At 38.2% G+C, this 14,896-nt stretch overlaps 1 protein-coding gene across 2 annotated transcripts in view; it reads left to right on the plus strand.

The window, feature by feature from the left end:
• The window catches only part of TRPC6 (transient receptor potential cation channel subfamily C member 6), a 172,553-nt gene that overhangs the window by 1,067 nt on the left and 156,590 nt on the right, over positions 1–14,896 (plus strand). The window lies entirely within an intron of this gene.

Genomic DNA, 14,896 nt, shown 5'->3' on the forward strand with positions numbered 1-14,896 from the left:
GTGTGTGTGTGTGTGTGTGTGTGTGTGTGTGTGTGTGTGTGTGTGTGTGTGTGTGTGTGTGTCTGTCCGTCAGTCAGTGTGTAGAGACAGAGGCAGAGGTGGGATATACAGAGACACAGATGTAGAGACAGACGGATGCTGACAGAGTGAGAAACGAGACAGGCAGAGATATGAATATGCAGAGAAAAGGCAAAAGCGCACACTGTTGGTAACTGCCAGTCTATTGGTGGATTCGTGTACCTGTGTATGTTTTGGATGTTTGTGGCTGCACGTTTGTATGAATGTCTTCATCCGTACTTGAATGTGCTAACTTTCCTCCAACCCTGATTTGCCACAGAAAAGTGCATTCTGCTGAGAAAACAAAGGAGTCAGATACTGCGCTCTTTTCGAATTTTCCTTTCCAGGTGGGTTTAGGAGTAGTGGAGGAAGGAAGTGTGGGGAGGCCAGCTTCTCCGGTAGTCTTTATGGGCCGACTGGGAAACTTGAAACACTGCTAGCAGACCCCTCCCCTCGTTGGGGTTGGAACTCTCATCCACCTTCTACTATCGTCCCAGTTCTCTTCTGTTTTCTACCTCTTCTTCTAGCTTGGTTTCTTGCCCTCCAGCTGATCAGTTGGAGCTAAACAGGCTGGGCACCCCCAAGAATCTTAAGCATTGATGTATGTTTGTGGGTGAAGGCACTGAATCACATCACTGATATTTCCATATATCCTTCCCACTATAGTCCTTGGAAGAGAGAGTCATATTTACAGCATCTTTTTCCATCACAAACCAAAAAATGTTTGTTAGTCTTGGCAACATTTTTCAAAGATCCAAATCTCTCTTCTGCAGCTGTGAGGCATCATGATGAGCAGAAAGCCCTCATGGTGGTTGGAGGGTTAATATAGCTAAGTAAAATCTTGGTTTTCCAGGATCTGGGCAAAAGATTTCAGCAGGCATGGAAAAACAGTCTTTGAGGTTGGTGCCAACAAAAGGTCAAGGAGAGTGGAAAGGGTAGTACCCTTAATCTAGGGACGAATAGACAGAGGTTATTTAAGGATTTGCCTTTGGGAGAAAGAAAACTGGAAGAGTCTACCTCTTCCTCATCCCCCCCAACTCTCTAGCATAACTATGCCTGTCCCCTAGAAACTGTTTTTTCTTCACCCTAACTTAATCCCCTTTATTTGTTGGTAATGTTTCCTGACCCTTACACTGTAGTTTGCTAATAGAAGACTATTGCGCTATTGCGGGAAACAATGAAATGATATTCTGTCTTGGGATTTCTGACAAGCCCTTGGCAGTTAATGTGAAGGCACCCAAACTGATGATGGATAGATCTTTGGAAAGGCTGTTTATACAATTCAGAGAGTGATAAACTAGGCCTGGAATCAGTGAAAGTGCCTGAATACAGTACTTCTACTTATGATGAAAGTTGATCCTTCTTTTCTGTTTTCTAAAGAATCTTCTATCTAAAATCAAAAGTGAACTAGCACATCTAAAACTGTGTTCCTGGGGCAACAGTTAGTCACTGATCTGGAAATGCTGCCTGAAGTTATAGGACATCAAAGAGAAGTTCTCTTTCTAATGTATTTATTCATACCTTATGAGAATTTAATGCATTTTCTATTGCTAGTTGATGATTTTGATTTTTAAAACTTACCCTTATCTATATTGTGAAGCCAAAAAATGTATATCCTTTCTAGGGTTACCTTCCATTTACCATGTATGTATCTTCTATGTCCCTATTTATTTACATGCTGTTGTCCCCTTGAAGATACATACTCTATGTGTTTTTGCCTTTTTTTTTTTTTGTATCTTCAGTGCTTAGAACAGTCTTTCCCCACTCCAGTCCATCTTCCACTCAGTTGCCAAAATGATTTTCCTAAAGCAAGATCTGACCACCTCACTCCTATACTCAATAAACTTCAAGGTTCTTTATTATCCCCAGGATCAAATATGTTCTCCATTTGACAAAGCCTTCATAATATATCCCCTCCCCCACTTTACTTTTCTAGTCTTTTTTTTTTTTTTTTCCTTTTTGGGGGCAATCGGGGGTAAGTAAATTTCCCCAAGGTTCAACAGTTTTTTTTTTTTTTTTTTTTGTGTCGGTGTTAAGTGTCTGGGGCCGGAACCAAACTCAGGTCCTCCTGACTCAGGGTCGGCACTTTACTCACTGCGCCATCTAGCCGCCCCTCTTTGCTAGTCTTCTTACACCCTACACACACACAGACGCACAAAGACACACACAGACACACACAGTCACATTGGCTTCCTTGTTATCCTCACAGGACACTCCATCTCTCAGCTCTGGACATTTTCTCTGGCTGTCTCCCATGCCTTGAACACTCTTCCTCCTCATTTCTGCCTCGGCTTTCTTCAAGCGCTAACTAAAATCTCTCCTTCTACAGGAAGCATTCCCAATTCCTATTAATTCTAGCCCCTTCCCTCTGTTAATTATTCCGTGTTTATCCTTCATATAACTCATTTGTATGCATCTCTTTGCTTGTTGCCTCCCCCATTAAATTGTGAGCTCCTTGAGGGCAAAGACTGTCTTTCGCTTCTCGATGTATCCTTGGTGCTTAGCACCTGGCCCATAGTGAGCACTGACTGGTATATTGTAAATGTTTAATAATAGTGACTGAGTGAGTGATATCCATTTTTGCATTCACTTTACAAAGTACAGTAGATTTTCACATGGGAACTATCTTACAGGTCATTTAATACAAATCACTTAGGCTACAGACAGAGAAAGTGAGGGCCATAGAAGTTAAATAGCTTTCTCAAAGTCTCACAGGAAACTAAGTGGCAGAGCCAGGACTCAAAATCAGATCTGTTTACTGATTCTAGTATGCTTTCTTTTGTACCATTTCACATTGACTCCTCAGGTCATTCTTTGAGGTATATGTAGGTGAACCTTTATTTGGATATAACAGTTCAACCAACATTTACTGAACACTGTCTACAGGTAAGATATTCAGCTGACTTTGGGAGGACATACAAATATGGATAAGAAGCAATCTTTGATCTCAAGGAGCTTACACTCCAATAGTTAAATCCATTGCTTTTAATAATAACTACCCACATTTAGACAGCACTTTAGAGCTTACAAAGTATGCTTTCTTTACAACATCCCATTGTGATAGGTAGTGTAACAACCATAATGCCCATATTACAGTTTAAAAAAATGAGCCTCAGAGGTTACATGACTTGTTCATGGTCACTTAAATGGTAACTTGCATAGACTGGGCTTGAAACCAAGTTGTTCTGATCCCAAATCCTATATATTTTCCATAACTAAAAAAATGAGACAAAAAAGAATGTTGTTTTCTTTTCATTAGGCTTCACATTGAATATGATCTTCTCCAGTTATTTATTATCATCTTGGCCACTCTGATTATCACTTTTTTTCCTTTTCTTATTGGAAAAAACCATTTTGGCGAGAAATGGATGGTTAGAGTAAATATTTGTAGGGAATTTCAAGGGGGGCAATTTGAGAGGAAATGATTCAAAGACATTAGGTAATTTCCTCAACCACAAATGTATATTTTTCCTTTTGCTTTTTCCAATTGTATATGGTAGCTTGACTGGTTTATCTGATCCTGTCATAATGTCATAATTAACTACATTCTGCTCACATTGTTCTCCCTGCCCCCCCCAACTTTTCTCCCAGCTCCCAGCACTCACACAGACACAGTAGAATGTACACCCTTTGAGAGCAAGGATTATTTGTTTTTGTCTTTATATCCAAAGCATCCAGTCCAGAGTTTGGTTTGTAACTGGCTTAATCAATTCTTATCAAAACGAATTGAAATGGACAATTAGGGAACACTTATAAGGCTGTAATTCTATGTTTCTTTGTTTAATCCCAGAATCTCAAAACACCACAATATTAATGTCAGAGACTTTCTCATCACTAGAAGGGTCCAGGTATGCTCTTTTGGCTCCAGACTCTTAACTTGGAAAATCTGAGATGACCCCTGCATGGAGCCTCTTCATTCCCCATTCAACATTCTCTAACCCCTACATGCTGAAATTAATTACCTGCTCAAATTGACACTGTTCACAATGTCATGGCTTAAGGTTTTATTAAATGGAGAGAAACAAAGTAAATAGTTGATTAAAAAACTTTTATCTCCCTCCCCCCCCAAATTAATCCTCTACTTTCATTTTCTGTTCAGGTTACAAGGGCTTCTCTGAAAAGTCCCTGCCCCACCAGTCCTGTTTGGACCCGGGTTACTGCTGCCTAATGAGGATTGAGTCAGGGGATGAGGGCAACTGTGTTACTCTTTCTTATTCCAACTTCCTAAAGATCTTCATGGCTTGACAGCATATGCAGGCTTCTCAAGCTTTGCACACAAGTCTCTATAGTTCCCTCTAGTCTTTGAATAGCATTTTGCTGATAGAAACTGAAGGCATTTTTTGGGTCAATCTCTCTGTCGATCTATGTCTGTCACTCTCTGCCTTGGTCTCTCTGTCTCTGTCTCTCTCTGTCTGTCTGTCTCTGCCTCTCCTTCTTTACTAACACTATCTAAGGGTGAGGCAAAGCAGGGAAGGTGGTTCTGAATTTTTTCAGGGCACATCACTCTTTAGCGAAAGGAAAAATTCACATATTGCTATAATATGGCTAATAGGTTGAGCTGAACAGCAGAGCAAACCCCTGTAATGAATTTTACTTTTTCAGAGCCTCTGCTTTCTACAGATGTCATTAGTTCATGTGCATCAGAGTTGTCATATTAAGTTGTATCTTGAACTCTTTTGGTGATGTTTAAAAAAAGGTTTTTTTTCCTGGGTTTTCTTAACACCAGTATTATTTTCCTATCAGTCTACTCCTTGGTCTTTATTGCTAGCTCATCATCTATGCTTCATGTCCTAGCCATTGGTGTCCCCAAAAGTCCTCCTGTCAAACCTATTTTCTTCTGTCTATGGACTCTTAGTGAACTCATCTCCCCTTTCGTCCTCCCATGGGTTCAAGTATTATTTCTATGACTAGGATTCCCAGATCTACATATCCAGCCCTCTCTTCTCTCTTAAACCCCAGTCCTACATCAACTTTCTGTTGTGCATCTCTGCTTGAATATTTTTAGGCATCTCACACTCAATATATCCAAACTAGAACTCACTATCTCTTTCTCTAAACCTAACCCTCTTCCTTATTTCCCATTTCTCTTAAAGGCAATACCATTTTTTCCCCCAGTCATCTAGGTTCATAATCTTGAAGTATTCCTCAATTCCTCACTATCCCTAAATTAACATTCCCAATCAGTCCCTAAATCTTGTTGACATCTACAACATCTCTCATGTCTCTATTCACATATAGAAACACTACTTTGGGTCCTTATCACTTGCTCTGACTATTGTAATAGCTTCCTAACTGATTTCTCTATTTCCAATTTTGCCTTCTCCAATCCATCCTCCAATTTAAATGCCAAAGTAATAATCCTAAAGCACCAATGTAATCATACCATTCCTATACTCAAGAAGTTTTGATGGTTTCCTGTTTTTTTCCATGTTAAAATACACTCTTCTTTTTGTCTTTTAAAATCTTTCACAATTGAGCTGCAACCCATCCTTCCAGAATGATTTCTTGGTTCTCCTCCTCACACATATCTGTTTCAGCCAAACAGATCTAGTACATGACATGCCATGTCCCACCTCTGTGCCTGGAATACACTCTTTTGCCTGAATCTTTTGGAACCCTTTGTTCTTTTCACCTGCTGCATGAGGCATCATTACCTGTTTCTCCCAGATAATAGTGCTCACTGTCCCTATACCTCCCATACACATGGGCTTTTTGTAGGCTGAAACTTATCTGTGGAAATAGAGCTGGAGAGTAATTTAGAGGTTATTCTAATCTCTTTTAAAGATAAGGAATCTGAAGCCCAGAGAGGTTGTGATTTTCCTTTGACAAATAGGTAGTAATTGACAGGGAGGAGATTTAAACCTAAGTCCATTGATCCTAAACCTAGCCCTTCTGCTGTCTCTAAATTGTTCTGATCTTCCCTTTCCTTTGAATAAAAGAACTATTTCACAGTTTGCTTTTGCATGTCTAATGCCTGGCCCATAGCAGGTGCTTAATAAATGCTTGTTGAGTTTGAATGGCACACAGAGATTTCATAAATCTTTTTTTTTCCTGGTAGTTAAAACTCATTTCTGGGTTGGGATGATGCACACTTCATCTTTCATTCAAATCATTTTTTACAAAGAGTCAGAAAAACATTATTGTTTCATTCTTTTCATCAGTTCTTTCATAAAAATGCCGAGTATTGTTGGAGCTTATCAGTGAAAATTGCTATTTGTGATGACCAATTGTTGAATTGAATGGAAATCATAGGTTTCAACAAACAAAAAAGATTATCAAAATGAGGTGAAAACCTCATTTTAAGCAAATATAAGAGGTCTTATACTTTACAAAATATTCTTTATATATCTTTTTAAAGTAGTTCTCCCTAATTAACTTAAAATATCATATGTGTGTTTGTACATCACACACACACACACACACACCATAAACAGGGTGTTCCCAAATTTTACTAAGACTTTTGGGACAATCTCTCTCTCTCTCCTCTCTCTTTTTCTCTCTCTCTCTCCTTCTTTCTCTGTAGTACAGGAACATAAGCATCTAAAAAGTATTTTTAATGAGTAGGCATTGACAAAGTTTGTGTTTACATGTAAAAATGTCAAGAATAACTAGCCTGGCATATTATGTTATGCTTTGAGAATACAACCCAAGATCCCTTCCTTAGAGGAGTTTGTAGCCTAATTGATAAGAATACAAAGGGGATAATGAATACAAAGGGAAAATAATGAAATAGAATATGTATAACATATGTAATATAAGTAGAACTGCCACAAGCAGAGAACCTTGGCTATCTGGGTATTTATCTACATTATGTCAGTACAGGGATCTACATTTCAAAAGCTGCCTCTACACTGTACCCTAATACAGGTAATAAGAACCATGTTTGGATATCTCTAGTCTGTTTCATTGAGGAATTCAGCACCTCACAAAGCCATTGTCTTAGTGTAGGGAAGAGGAGAAAAAAGGGGTACAAATGGTGGGTCTCCTATCCATGAGGTAACAGATCATTTTGGTAGCAGAGCTATGAGGTCTTTTCTATTCCTGAAGGATCCTTCACTGCAAGTTATGGTTTCAGTGATTTTGCAAGTTGCATTATTATTCATCTGTGCTGGCCCTTCAAAGGGTACAGTGTCTCAGCTGGCCAAGCTAATCTGCTGCTGGGTTGGTTCAATCAGGTCACTTGGTGATTGTGCTGGCTTTCTCATCAGGTTCTCATGGCTGCTGGACTGGGCTGCTGAGAAAGTGCTGCCTGCCAATGCCAAAAAGACTGTACTGCTGTTTGGATAAAGGCTGTCAGGCGCATTTCTTAGCCAATGGAGTCTATCTTAGAGTATGGGTTTCTGTTGGATAGGTTGATGCAGTGGGGTCCCAGCTTTGCTCTTTGATGGGTAGACTGCTGCTTTTTGTCTCTTCAGACACTAACTTGGCTGGACAGTACTATGAGCTCTTCAGCTGTAGTGTTACAGAGATATTTTATCCAGGGCAACAACCCTTATCTTAGGACAATCAAAAACTTCTCAGAGATTGCAGGAGATGTTAGAAGATTCATTTGCCCTTCTAGTTGACAAATTCTTCCCAACTTAAAAGCTCAATAAGGAACCCCATGTTATCTTAGGTTGAGTAATTTCAGTTGACTTATTTTCTGTCTCTAATGTTTATTTGAAAATCTTATGCATATAAGTGGATAAAGACAAAGGCATGATTACAGCCTGTGCCCTGGAAGCCAGTACATTGCCTTGCTACCCTCATCATGGGTGATTGAATTTAAGCCTCTTACCCTTTCTAGAATGGGGAATGTCAATTTTGCATCTCCAGGCTTCCCCTTAACATTGGAATGTTTCTGTTTAAATTCCTAAAAAATGTTTAGCTTTGTCTGAACTTTCACTGTGGTGCATGTTAAAGGTTCAGCACAATGACTGGCACATAGTAAATATGTAAGAAATCCTTTTTTATTGATCAATAGAGGTTTTAGTGGATTATACGTTCAGCACGAATCCACCCCTTAAAATGGTAGCTTCCTCTAACCCCCCAAAAAGAAAGAAAAAAGAACGTATTGGACTTCCAGGTCCTACAGACAACAAAATGGAGGACTAGCTATTTTCCCTGATCCTTACAACCTCTCAAATCTCTCCAAAATAGAGATTAGTCACTAAAGATAGAGCAACTTCTGCTGTCTCCATGACCAAAACCTTCTAGAATCCAAAAGAAGGTTTAGAAAAGCACATGAATTGATGCTCACTCCCCCTAAGCTTACTCAGCACCTCTTCCTCATCTGCCACACTACCATTGGAAAGGATGCAGGACCAGACACAGACTTACAACAAAACCTGTCCTCATACCCTGGTCCTTGGTCCCCTATCCTTCTTTCTAGTTTCCAGTTCCAGCCTGTAGATATTTGTTTAGGCTTCAAAAGACAGTCACCATGACTGAGTACCAGCATTGCAAAGCCCTAAAGTCCCTGTGTCAGAGTAGTAAAGACTATAGCAACAGCTTGGCAGTTCTCTGAACTGTTGGTGTTGGGCCAGAGAACTATGAACTAAGGAAAAACAGGAGCAGGATAGGATGTCAGGATGGGACACCATGTGATATAGTAAGTGGGGAGAAGATGGGTAGGGAGGAAAGGAGGCTATGCAGCCCTCCACCAAGGTAGAGGGAAAGAGCATAGCATCCATCTGGAGCCAGTTGTGGCCAGTGAAAAGTCACCTGGAGCAAAGACCTAGGCTGACAAACCATGAACTGCCCAGTGTAGGAGACTGAGATACTTTGAGATCCAGCCCCTAAGGAAACCATTATCAGAGCAAAGTCTGGAAGGGAATAGAGGAAAATTGGGTCAGGGGAAATCTGATCTTAGAGGGAAGAAAATTCAAAGACCTTTAACATAAACAGATAAATTAACAAGGAAACAACAAGAATGAAATGTGATCTTTAGATATAGTAAACCAGTTCAGGCATCTGAATAAATACAGGAAAACAAAGAAAATGAATCCAACACTTGATGAAACAGAGGACCCTGTAGAATGGAGGAGAATATAGAACCACAACAGTATGTTACTGAGCGGTTCAAAAGAGAAGTGATAATTTTGAGTGAAGAATTGATATCCTGCCCAACAAAAGTAATGGGCACAATAGAAAAAGTGAAATACGCTACAAGTCTAAGAAACAAAAAAGAGAACAATAGATTGGGAATGCAAATGTATAAAAAATTGGTAACAATATTGGGGAAGCAAAAAGCAATAACTATGTAAGCAAAACATACTGATCTTGGAGACAGGATGGGTAGAGACAACTTAAGGATCATAGGTCCTCAAGAAGAAAGTGACAGGACAAAAAAACAAACAAACCCTTAACACTGTACTGCATGGAATAATAGAAAAAACTGCCCAGAACCTCTTAGCATAGAAAATGAAATATCAACTGGAAGTATTCACAGATCACTTCCAGAAAAAATCCCAAGGCTGCAAACTCCAAGATACATAGTGGTTAAATTAAGCAATTCATTTCAGAAACAATAAGATCTGTAAGCAATCAAGAGAAAGACCTTCAAATATAAAGAAAAATAAATTTAAATAAGAAAAGGCTATTCTTCACCCAGCAGAAAATGTAGGAGAGAATGGAATGATGTTTTCTGAGAAGCACAGGATGCAACCCAGTGTGACCTGCCCTGAAAATATAAGCTTAACCAAAATGAGAAAAGATGGATGTTTAATAATAAAGAAGTGTTTGAAACATATTTTAGAAAGAAAACCAGACTTGAAGAGATTATTTGCTTCTCAAACATCCTAAATAACAGAAATGTAAGAGGAGTGAATCCAAGGATGGCAACAGCAACAGAGCAACAACAGAAAGAGTAAGAGATTTACTTTCTGACATCCACAAGGAGATAGGCATGAAGGTGGAAGTCTGGTGGAAGTAACAGTGAAGCAGTAGGCTTGGGGCACTATGGACAGAATCTGGTGACAATCTGCCTACAGGAGAAATATAATTTTCTTGGGTAGGACCAGGAGTCAAGAAGACTCATCTTCCTGAGTTGTGTGACTCTGGGCAAGTCATCTAACCCTCTTTACCTCCGTTTTCTCATCCACAAAATAAGCCAGAGAAAGAAATGGCAAACCACTCTAGGATCCTTGCCAAGAAACCCCCAAATGTGTTCCCAAAGAATTGGACACAGCTGAAATGACTGAACAACAACAACACATTACAACATGGGATGATAAATGAAAGGGGGTGGGTGGCAAGGGCATAGAGAGGAATGTGATGTGTGCTGGGGTCAAATCAAGGCTAGAAATGAGGAGAAGGTAGCCCTTGTGGTCTCAGAAGGAGAAGAGCCTACAGGGGAGTGGATGAGGAGACAGAAGTTAAGGATTGAGAAAGGGTGTAAAGGAAGCAGGTCTTGCTTTGGTGGTAGGAGGAAGTTCCAATGATAAATGCTACTATGGATGAAGAGAGATGGTTTGTGAAATAAAATGGAACCTTTCACTGGATGTGGCCTGAGATATTTGGTGTTTGAAATGTCTACTTGTCCTGCCTTGGGAGAGGGGGATTTAGAACTCTTGGGGGCAGCTGGCACCTGGGGGACCAAGAGAGTGTGGACCCAGAGAGGAGATTTTGAGATAAATGTGGGGAAAAGGGTAATCAGAGTAGGGCATAGATTAGTAGTGGACTGTGGACATAATGGGCAAAATGCCCTACTATGAAGCATTGTACTCTCTGACATCTGCAATAATTGTCATTGTTATAGGAGTGAAGAACCATGGAAAAGGGTAATCCATGAGGCAAGATCTACAAGGCAGTGGCAGAAATCTTAAAGGGAAGAGTCTAGATTGGATACTTTGAAAGTTTTGTTTGAATAGGAATACAGAGAGAGAGAGAGAGACCAGATAGTTATAGGGGTCGTGAATAAGATAAGGAGAGTCTAGAGCAGACAGAAAGAGAGTATGGATAATGAAAAGAGTGAAATATGTCCTTTTTGGAAGGGGCACAGAAAATGAAATTAAAAACAAAAACAACAACCTAACGAACTAGTCAGTTGAAGGGGAAGAGGGATTTTTGTTCTCCAGAATTCTCCAGAACAAATTCCTGAAGAAACTAGAGTTAAAACACCTTTGGCATCTAGAGGAAGAAATGGCACCACAAAAGAAAAAAAATATATGGACATATATGTGTATGTATACACACATATTTTTTCTCATAACCCCATGGAACTTTGACTAAAACTGAACATATACTAGGGCACAGATATTGCAAACAAATGTAGAACAGCAGAAATAGGTCCTTTATAGACCATAATACAATAAAAATAGTTATTGGTTTAGGGACCACAATCAGAAGATATAAGACCTAAATGGAATATTAAAAATGAAATCTTATATTGTTGCTTGTTCTTCATGCTGGAAGAGGACCAAAATGACATTATGATATCAGAGTCAATGTACAGTGTGTCCAGTTGTGTGATTACACCAATCAGAAGGTGAGAAGCTCAGAAGGTTCTACCACAGGTCAGGCACAAATAGTCCATATGTTAATTTGGGAAAGAAATGCCTCTAAATTTGTGAATTGGCATGCTTCTTTTGAGCTACCACACTTCTACTTTGCTCATAGAGCACAGTGCCTTCTTTGATGAAGTCATGTCCTATTGGATGATCCTGTGTCAGAATCTCCCATATGTCATGGCGAATACCAAAGTTCTTCAGAAAGTCCTTGAGAGTGACATTTCTTTTTTCCAGGTGATCTCCAGAATCTTTTAAAAACAATTCAAATGGAATTGGTTCAATTTTCTGGGATGGCACTGACAGACTGTCCAGGTTTCACAGGTATATAGCAATGAAGTCAGCACAACAGCTCTGTAGACCATCAGAAATCCTAAATCATGGGTGAAAGTGGTGGGTGAAAGAACAAATCAGAGAAATAATTAATAATTATGCAAAAGAAAATGGTAATGATGAAAAAACATACTGAAATTTCTGGGATGCAGCTAAAGCCAGTCTCTGGGGGAAAATCATATTCTTAGAAATACACATTAACAAAGTGGAAAAAAGAGAGAACAGGGGTAGCCAGGTAGCACAGTGAGTAAGAGCACCAGCTCCAGTGTTGGGATAACCTGGGGATTGAATCTGGGCTCAGACACTTAGCACCCACTCAGAAACACCTGGCCATGTAACCTTGAGCAAGTTACTTAACCCCAATTGCTTAAAAAAAAAAGAGAGAGAATTAAAGAACTAACTGTGCATTTAAACTTTAGAAATCCAACAAATAAATAAACCTCAATTCAACAGAAAAGAAGAGATATTAAAAAGTAGAGGGGGCAAAAGATAAATTGGAAATAAAAAACCCCATAGAAATGATATTACTAAAAGCTGGTTCTCTGAAAAGACCAATAAAATTGATAAACGCTTAGCCAATCTGATTAAAAAGAAGAGAGCAGGAAATCAAATCAATAAAATAGCAAATGAACAAGGTGAAATCACAGCAAAATCAGAAAAAAAAATAAAAAGAATTATTCAGAAGATATGCAGAAATCTATGCTAACTAAACTGAGGACACAAAAGAAATAGAGGAAAACCTTCAAAGGTATAAAATGCCCAAACTATCACAAGACCAGCTAGAGATCTTAAACAACCCAATCTCAGAAAAGAAAATAGATCTAGCTGTTAAGCAACTACAAAAGAAAAAAAACCCCGCAAACTCCTGGTCCTGATGGAATCATAGGAGAATTCTGTTAAACTTCTAGGGCACAGTTATTATCCATACTTCACAAATTATTTTCAAAAATTGAGAAAGAAAAGTTTGAGAGAATTCTGCTGTGAATTCATTATGCCAGAAGTTATTTCCTTGGTAATTCTTTTATAGTTAATTATATTTCCTTTTCTAAGATTGGGTTGGCCTCCATTTGATCTTCTTGCCATTAGGGTGATATTTTATATATATATTAAAAATATTCCTCATTCTTTTATTTTCTCAGTTTTGTTAGGATATGAGTATATAATAGGTTCTGATAATTCTTTTTTTCCCTCTCTTCTAGTTGTATTGTGGCTTTACCTTGCTCATCTGCTTATTGTATTAATTTGATTATCTGCTTTCCTCTTTTTAATATATTCATATTAATTAAAGGTTTATCAATTTTTATTGATCTTTTCAAATAGCCACCTTTAAGTTTCATTTATCATTTCTCTAATTTCTTTGGTTTCCAGTTTATTTTTCCCCTAAATTTTAATACCTCATCTTTTGTGCTTATTTGAAGCTTATCTGTTAGTTTTCTGTTTTTAAAAAAATGCACAATCAATTCCTTAACCCTCTGTTTTTATGTTTTGTTCATATGCATTTAGAGGGATATGATTTTTTCCCTGAGTATTTCTTTAGATGCATCACAGAAATTTTGGCATATTGTTTCTTCATTATCATAGTTCTTAATAATGTCTATGATTTATTCTTTGATTCACTCATTATTTAGGATTTCATTGCTAAGATTCCATTTGGGTGTGTCTTTTGTTAGGGGTCACTGAACCAATTACTATTTTTACTGCATTATGGTTTATACAAATGTATTAAATATTTATGCCCTTTTATATTTGTTTGCAATATCTATGCCTTAACAAATTTTCAATTTTGGTAAGCATTCCATATTGTACTGAGAAATATGGATATTCTTTTGCTGTCCCACAAAGAAGATACCATAAGTGTTTTTAACTCTAATTTCTAGGAATTTATTTAGTTTTATATTTTCTCTTTTCTTTATCATTCTCTTAGAGTTAACCATAACTGAGAAAGGGATGTTGAAGTCTCCTATCACTATGAGTTACTGTCTATGTACTCATGTAGTTCATTCCCTTCTTGTATTTAGATTATTTTTTTTTCTTTTAACATCCTTCCTTTTTGTTTCAAATGCTTTATTAATTTCTGGTTTACATAATTTATTTCCTCCAGATTTTGAGTTACAAATTTTCTCCCCATTTTCCCCCTACCCACTCACTACCCCAAAATAGCGGTCCCACAGGATATCCTCTCTTCCAATCTTCTCTCTACCATATCTTCTCCCATACCCCTTCGACTTTTCCAGTAGGGCATGGTGGATCTCTATGCCCCAGTGCCTGTATATCTTATTTCCCAATTGTATGTAAAATAGTAATAATAATAATAGTATATATATATATATACATATATATATTTAAACATTTTATTTTAAAACTTTGAATTCCAGATTCATTCCCTTCCTCCGTTGTCACCCACCCTTACTGGGAAGATAAGCAAATTCAGTACAGATTGTACATGTGTAGCTGTGCAAAACATTACCATAGTAGATATATTGTAAAAGACTGACTATATTTCCCTCCTTCCTATCCCACCTCCCACTTGTTCTATTCTCTACTTTGATCCTGTCCCTTTTCAAAAGTGGGTGCTTCCTGCTTCCCTCCCCCCCAGCCTACCGTCCCTTCCATCACACCCTTCTCATCCCTTTCCTCCTTACTCCCCTGGAGGGTGAGATACCCTATTTAGTGAGTATGTCATTCCCTCCCTGAGCCAAATTCAATGCGAATAAGGTTGACCCATTCTCTTTTGCCTTCCTGTTCTTCCCCTCCATTGTAACCATTTTCCCTTGACTCTTCTATATGGGATAGTTTACCCCATTTTGTCTCTCCCAATCTCCTCTTATTATATTCCTCTCTCACCACTTAATTTCACCTTTTAAGTATTATCCCTTCCTATTAAATTGGTCCTGTGCCTTCTTTCTATGTATACCTGTAAACATATATACACATTCATATATGTATTCGTATAACTGTATACCCTCCTATATTGACATACATATATATATATATATATATATATATATATATATATATAT

The sequence above is a fragment of the Petaurus breviceps genome, unplaced genomic scaffold, assembly GCF_028583685.1.
Source record: "Petaurus breviceps papuanus isolate PSGF00001 unplaced genomic scaffold, PetGlider_PUasm1.0 91133, whole genome shotgun sequence".
Classification (NCBI taxonomy): domain Eukaryota; kingdom Metazoa; phylum Chordata; class Mammalia; order Diprotodontia; family Petauridae; genus Petaurus; species Petaurus breviceps.